We start from the raw sequence: 7,791 nt of genomic DNA, 5'->3' as shown, positions 1-7,791 counted from the left end.
CCAGCTGAGGGGTTATTGACGTGATCCGGAGTTGGGCTGGTAGATGAAGGCCAGCTGAGGGGTTATTGACGTGATGCGGAGATGGGCTGGAAGATGAAGGCCAGCTGAGGGGTTATTGACGTGATCCGGAGTTGGGCTGGTAGATGAAGGCCAGCTGAGGGGTTATTGACGTGATCCGGAGTTGGGCTGGTAGATGAAGGCCAGCTGAGGGGTTACTGACGTGACGCGGAGTTGGGCTGGTAGATGAAGGCCAGCTGAGGGGTTACTGACGAGGCGCGAAGCTAGGCTGGTAGATGAAGGCCAGCTGAGGGGTTATTGACGTGATCCGGAGTTGGGCTGGTAGATGAAGGCCAGCTGAGGGGTTATTGACGTGATGCGGAGATGGGCTGGAAGATGAAGGCCAGCTGAGGGGTTATTGACGTGATGCGGAGTCGGGCTGGTAGATGAAGGCCAGCTGAGGGGTTATTGATGTGACGCGGAGCTGGGCTGGTAGATGAAAGTCGGATGTGGAGTCGTTGGGATGATGTGGAGCCATGCCGGGAAATGAAGCTAACTGGGGTAATGAGAATACTTAGAGTTAGGTAGAAGAATAGCTACAAATCTCATTAAGTAAAGAGAAAGAAAGAGAAGCCGATGGATACGAGCTAGCAGGGACTTGTGCAAAAGCTTACAGGTAAGCTGATAGACATAGAATTTAGCAAGGCCGCCCCAAAAGAAAGATGAACTGAGTAAAATCGGTGGATGAAGGCCAGTGGTAGTAATAGACTAGAAGTCAGGAAGAAAGACACCGGAAAACAGGGAGCTGAAGATCGAAGCGAAGCTGGAAGTAAATTCATCGGATAAATTGTTAGCTGGCAGGGACAAGAGGTGGGATCACTTGATGTCAAGTCGAAACAGCAATTGGTGTATTTGTGTGAGTGCAATACCATCTCCACCCAGCTGGCACGTGGCCTACAGAAAATCAAGCACACCCGTCTTTCACTCAGGCCTTCAAGAGCTATAAGTCTACTCAGCACACCTGTGTTGAAAGAACCTCTACAAACAAAGACCTCATCTTCAAGCTCCTGCAGAAACACCACTGGTAGGAACTGAACTTTAAACCTGTATTCGGAGGACTTAGCTGGCTTTACAAAAATGGGAAAGTAGTTTATTTTGTTTATTTTTCTTGATGACTTGAAAGTAATTTGTAATTTGTTTGTTTGTAGGTTTTCAACCTGCTTGGGTGTCATGTATTGAAAAGTACAAGGATTTAAAGAAAAAAAAAAAAGAGAAAAGAGAAATAAAATGAAAAGATGACACTGAGAAGAGTTGGTCCTGGATTTCTTTGATGGGAGCAAGCCCTTGTCAAGTTTGGGCAGAAGCTAAGGTGATTTGTAGAGGCCAGAAAACTTGACAGTTGAAAACCAATGGAAACCAGTTCGAATCAATTGGGAACCAGTTGGAAACCAACAGGAGATCAGATGACAGTGAAGTCCTGAGAGGAAAGCTTTGACGAATCAACTCAAGGAGGAACATCAGGTCATCTCATCTATACAATCCACAATGGCTGAAGAAATGTTTGGAAAGTCAGTGAAACAATTGAAGCTGGATCGCACCATGGCAAAGTCTTCCTTCACCAAGCAAGCTAATTTCCTGAGCAGAAAAGCTTCCAACATGACAGAGATGGAACTACGGGAGGAGTTTAAAAAGCTAACTTCCGATGCCAGACATGTAAGTGATTCAAATGATGATTACAAAGCTGGACTACTGGCAGAGGTGGGAGATGAAGATGGTGAACTTGATAAACAGCAAACAGCTGATTTGGAAAAGACTATTAATGACTGTGAATTAAAATTAGAAGAAGTCAAACAAATAGTTCAGTCTAATTTGTGGAAAAAGTATGGTCAAGATGAACTCTATACTGCAATCCAAGAGGCAGAAAAGGCATGCAATGATGCTTCTGAGATAAAAGTTTTAACTGTGAACAAAAGCGCATATGAAGTGCAGCTGTCCTTCGTGGAGAATGTGATCCAGGAATCTATTAAAAGTTTTGTGACCTGGGAAGTGTGGATTCCAGTAGAAGAAAGGGACAATATAGAAGACAGAGTAAAACAAATGAAATTGATGAAAAATAAACTTCAAACAAGAAAATCTCAGTTTGCCATAGCACAAACGATTGCAGAGGAGAAGAGGAAATCAGATGCTGCTCAATTAGACCTTACATCTTTTCCTATACGAGCGCAACCTGCACCCAGTGTAAAGATTAGACCCATTTGTCTACCAAAATTTCATGGCTGTAAAAGAAACTTTCACAGATGGAGAAAAGACTGGGAAAGTCTGCAGAAGCAGGGAGAACCAAGTGGCTCAGTGGAAGTGAAAAAGTTTCAGTTGTTGGATAGTGTAGATGAAAGGATCTGTAATGAATTACACCTGTCTACTTATGATACTGCTGCAGATATGTTTCGAGTGATGGAAAATAGGTATGGCGACAAGTTAAGCATTGCTTTAGAAATTATTGAAGAGCTTGAGAAGACTCCACCCCGGAAAGCAAACCAGCCAAGGAAAGTGATAGATCTTATTCAAGAAATTGAAAAGGCTCTAGCTGACTTAACAGAGTTAGGTAATATTGGAGCAATGAAAAATCCTCTGGTTATTAAATCTCTAGAGAGTAAACTACCTGATGTTATAAAGAGAGACTGGCTAGTTTTTATGGTTAATCCTGCCAATGCAGTTACACCAGATAACCATTTTGATAGTCTTCTCAAATTTCTAAAAACACAGGAGGAAGTTCTAGAGAAATTGGAGCAACTAGGAGTGAGTGAAAAGGTTGAGAAGAAGTTTGAGAAACGACATGCTTTTACTCGATCCACAAGAAAGAATCATGCCTGTATTGTGTGTGGAGACACAAGACACGGAGATAAAATATTCTTCTGCAAACAGTTCAAAGTAATGAATTTACCTGAAAAGCTCAACATTGTAAAGACATTGGACACATGCAAAAGGTGTTTGAGAAAGCATGGAGATGCTGATTGCGTCAACACCTACCTTTGTAGAGATAAAGATTGTAAGAAGAGAAGCTTTTCAGATCACCATTTTCTCCTTTGCCCAAAGGGTAAAAGTACAAAGGTTGAGACTGATAAACCAAGAAGGGAAAATAGATTGACAGAAGAGCAGGAAAAATTCATAGCTGGACTTTCACCAGAACTAGCAGAAGAATGCAGAGAAGCCTTTTCAAATGTGACTGCTTCAACAAGAAACACAAGGCGTGAAGCCTCTGGTCTTATGGAGTCATATGGACTAAAGGAGCAACCTGTCATTCTAATGCTATTGGAAGTCACTGCGAACGCAGGCCAGAAAATTGGCACTTTGATTGACCTGGCTTCTGATACTAATTACATTACTCATCAAGCAGCTAAAAGGTTGAGCCTGGAAGGTGAAAACATAACATTAGTTGTTCATGGTGTTGGGGGAATGTCAGTCAAAGTTAGAACAAAAAGATACCTGCTAAAAGTAAGAGTTAAGACCCCCAAAGGCAAAGTGAAAGCTCACCAACTCATGTGTTATGGACTTAGTGAAATTGCTAAGGTGCTTAAAGTCATTCAACCTCAACAGTTGCAAAGGTTTTTCCCAGATGTTGGCCTGGAGGACCTTAAAAGACCAGATACTATTGAGCTGCTAATAAGCCACAGAGAAGGCAGACTGGCCCCTCAAAGAGTCAAGGTTGTGGGAGACTTGGTTCTGTGGAACAGTCCACTCGGCATGACCGTGGGAGGAGCTCATCCGGATCTTTGTGAAGACGTCGACGTGGCAGCATACAGGTCAGAAACGCACTTTGCTCGTTCCATGCGCATTGCTGCTGTGGAGTATAAAGAAGCCTGCAGTTTTGAAGAAGTTAAAGCAGAAAGCAAAAACACAACTACCAATAAAGAGTTCATTGATTGGTGGAAGTGGGAGAGCATAGGAGCAGCTTGTGAACCAAAGTGTGGTGGATGTCGCTGTGGGACATGTCAGCCAGGTGGGAAAGATATGACATTAATGGAGGAGAAAGAACTTGAAATAATTAAACAAGGCCTTACCTATGTGCAAGCAGATAACCACAGTGATGCTCCCCACTGGGATGCAAAGTATCCTTGGATTGTAGAACCCACTTGTCTTCCCAATAACAGGAAAAGTGTTGAATCAACTTTCTTAAGAATAGAAAGACGATTAAATAAAGAGCCTGAATGGAAAACTGTCTATGCAAGCCAGGTGCATGAAATGGTGGAGAGGAAAGCAGCAGTAAAACTAACAGAAGACACTCTAAACAACTGGAAAGGACCAGTATGGTATGTAAACCATCAGGTGGCGCCAAATCCTCATTCTGTGACCACTCCTGTGCGTTTAGTATGGAACAGCAGTCAAGGATTTGAAGGCCTAAGTATGAACGATATTCTGCTGAAAGGTCCTGATGTTTTAAATCCTATTCGTGCTGTTCTACTCAGGTTCAGAAGGGGACTGCATGCTGCCCTGGGAGACATTAAAAAGATGTATAACTCTGTGTGGCTAGAGGACCTGGAGAGACATCTACACAGGTTCCTCTGGAGAGACGGCTCAGAAGAGGAGATCGGTGAGTTTGCCATTACCAGAGTTAACATTGGGGATCGACCTGCTGGATGTATTGCCCAAGTAGCGATGCGAGAGACGGCAAAACTGCCCATGTTTGACAGCTGTAAAGAGGAGCGGAGGATCCTGGAAGAAGACTGTTATGTCGATGATATTCTAACATCTGACAATGACCCAGAACTTTTGCATAGACACATTGAGAAGGTGGAAGAGATCTTACAAGCTGGGGGATTCTGTTTGAAACCATGGGTTCTATCAGGTCAAAGTGGGAGGCAAAACATGTCCTTATCGGGCAGAGATAAAATCCTTAAACTCCCTAATCAGTTGGAAGAGGATGACAATAAGGCTTTGGGAGTGGGATATCTGGTGGAGGAGGATAAATTGTATGTGATGACATCAATTAACTTCTCAAAGAGGAGGAAAAAAATGAGGATGGGACAAAACCTAGAAGAAGGAGAAGTGAGAATAAAAACTCCAAATCCTCTCACTAGGAGAGAACTCCTTAGCCAAGTAGCTAGTCTTTTTGATCCCATTGGGCTAGTTACACCCACCAAACAAAAAGGAGCCATTCTAGTGAGAAAGGCTTTTCAAGAAACCAAAACTGCAGGCAAAGCAGGTGATTCTTGGGATCAACCACTTTCTGATGGACTAAGAAATGAAGCCATTGAATTGTTCCAGGAGTATGTTCGCCTGGGCCAAATTAAATTTCACAGGAGTTTAACACCAATCAGTTGGATCGGAAAGCCCATTGGAATAACTTTTTCTGATGGGAGTGACAAAAGTTATGGGGCAGTTCTATACTTCAGATGGGAGACAGAGCAAGGGATCCAAGTGAGACTTGTAGAATCCAAAGCAAAACTAACTCCACTCGACCAGAAAGGAGAACCTGTAAAGGCAGAAATCTGTGGTGCGGTGTTTGCAGCTCGTCTGAGGAAGTATGTTGAAAAGCACAGTAGGATGGAAATTGGAGGGTGGTACCATCTTCTAGACAGCCAAACTGTGTTAGGAGCCATTCAGCGTGACAGCTATGGGTACCAAACTTTCTTTGCTAATAGAATTGGTGAAATACAGAAAACTGGGCCTGTAGCAGATTGGTGGTGGATTCCAGGTGAGCTCAATGTTGCAGACATTACATCAAGAGGAGCATGTCCTGAGCACCTCCAAGAGGACTCACAGTGGCAAAATGGACCAAAGTTTTTGGTGCAACCTATTGACCAATGGCCGAAAAGATCTGCCAAAGACATTGCTATGAGTGCAAGAGAAGGGGTTGAAAAACTCCAAAGAAAAGCTTTCTCAGCAGTAACAACTAGAGCACAGTCTAAGCAAACTAAAAAAAAATTGTGTAATGAGGAGGCAACAAAGAATGCTCTAAAAGTTACAAAGGGTAAAGAAAGGGGCATGGAGCTCAAAATCTCACCTCTTACATTCATTGCCAAGCAGTTAATTCAAGAGAGAAGATACAGCAGTCTTTCTAAACTGGTCAGAGTTATTGCATGGGTGAGAAGAGCTGTTGAAAACTGGAGACTCACTTTGGAAAATCACCATAGTGGCAGAAAAGTGAAAGTAAAAATTTCAACAGACGTCAAACAATCAACCATCCATCCCGGGCTTAGTGTTAAAGAGTGTGAGAATGCACTGAGAGAGGTTTTTCTGGCTGCACAAGAGAATACCTCGTTCCATGACACAACTTTAAACAGGCTAGTTGTGTTTAAAGAACAAGATTCTGGACTTCAGGTATGTGGGGGTCGTATTCAATCCTTTAATGAAGATAAAAGAGCTGTTCCCATTTTACCCTATGACTCATGGGTATCCACATTGGTTGCTCTTGAAGCTCATGAAGTCAATCATGAAGGTATTGCTGGTACATTACTGCAGATGAGGAAAAAAGCATGGGTGGTGAGAGGCAGAAGATTGGCTAAGAAAGTTGTGAATAACTGTGTGACGTGCCGGAAAATCAGGGCAAAAAGATGTGAGCAGATAATGGGGGATCTTCCACCAGAACGAACACAGCCGGCTAGACCATTTGAGTTTACTACTATTGATCTTTTTGGACCTTATGAAGTGAGGGATGAGGCCCGGAAAAGAGTTAAACTGAAAGTGTGGGGCATCATCTTCTGTTGCATGTCATCTAGAGCTATTCACACAGACCTTGTAAGCGATCAGTCAAGTGAAGGTTTTTTGTTAGCATACCAGAGATTTACAGCCTTAAGAGGACATCCAAGAAAGTTATGGTCAGATGGCGGAAAAAACTTTATTGGAGCTAAACCTGTCCTGGCTGATCTTTATCTGTTTTTGGACCAACTAAACAAAGAGCAAATTCAACATGAAGCTTTGGAACATGGAACTGAATGGAGCTGGAAAATACACCCTGCAGACTCCCCCCATAGGAATGGGGCAGCAGAAGCAGCTGTAAAGATAGTCAAGCAAGCATTGCACAATCTAGGATCGGACGGAGTTTTTACATGGAGTGAATTTCAAACATTCCTGTATATGGCAGCTAATCTGGCTAATGAAAGACCAATAGATGCAAGAACTCAAAGTCGAGAAGATTGCATAAGCTACATCACACCAAATTCTCTGCTGCTTGGAAGAACTGATCTAAAAAGTGATAGTTGCGGATTTGACTTTAAAAGTTATCCACTCAAGAGATTAAAGTTCATTCAAACAGAAGTGGATAGATTCTGGAGAAAATGGAGTCAATTAGCTGGACCAAATTTGTTTATCAGAAGTAAATGGCATTCAAAAAAGCGAAATGTTGCTGTCGGAGACATTGTTTGGCTGGCAGACCAAAATGCTTTGAGGAGTCAGTACAAACTTGGCAGAGTGATCAGCGTAAACTGTGACGGAAAGGGGACTGTAAGAGATGTTCATGTACGAACTTATCCAAGTTATCCTGTACCACTTATAAGAGCTGGAGGACAAACAAGGAGGACGAGGAAGGAACTTCAAGTGAAGATACCCTCAACAATACTTCACAGAGATGTAAGGCGCATTGTTGTGTTATTGCCGATAGAAGAACAAGAAAACCCTACTGGGACAAGATCTGGCGAAGAGAGAGGCGTGACCTCCTTGGGTTAAAAAAAAAACCAGGAGCTCAAGTGGGAGGTGTCAAGTCGAAACAGCAATTGGTGTATTTGTGTGAGTGCAATACCATCTCCACCCAGCTGGCACATGGCCTACAGAAAATCAAGCACACCCGTCTTTCACTCA

General features: G+C 42.9%; 1 long non-coding RNA gene across 1 annotated transcript; it reads left to right on the top strand.

Moving 5' to 3' along the window:
- The first annotated feature begins 878 nt into the window (after positions 1-878).
- Positions 879-1,254, top strand: LOC118558913. The gene is made up of 2 exons (XR_004928549.1): positions 879-1,081; positions 1,206-1,254. It is a non-coding gene; the product is annotated as an uncharacterized LOC118558913 (long non-coding RNA).
- Positions 1,255-7,791: the final 6,537 nt, after the last annotated feature.

The sequence above is a fragment of the Fundulus heteroclitus genome, unplaced genomic scaffold (genome assembly GCF_011125445.2).
Source record: "Fundulus heteroclitus isolate FHET01 unplaced genomic scaffold, MU-UCD_Fhet_4.1 scaffold_179, whole genome shotgun sequence".
NCBI classification, from domain to species: Eukaryota; Metazoa; Chordata; class Actinopteri; order Cyprinodontiformes; family Fundulidae; genus Fundulus; species Fundulus heteroclitus.
This window is presented reverse-complemented; position numbering and strand designations above follow the sequence as displayed.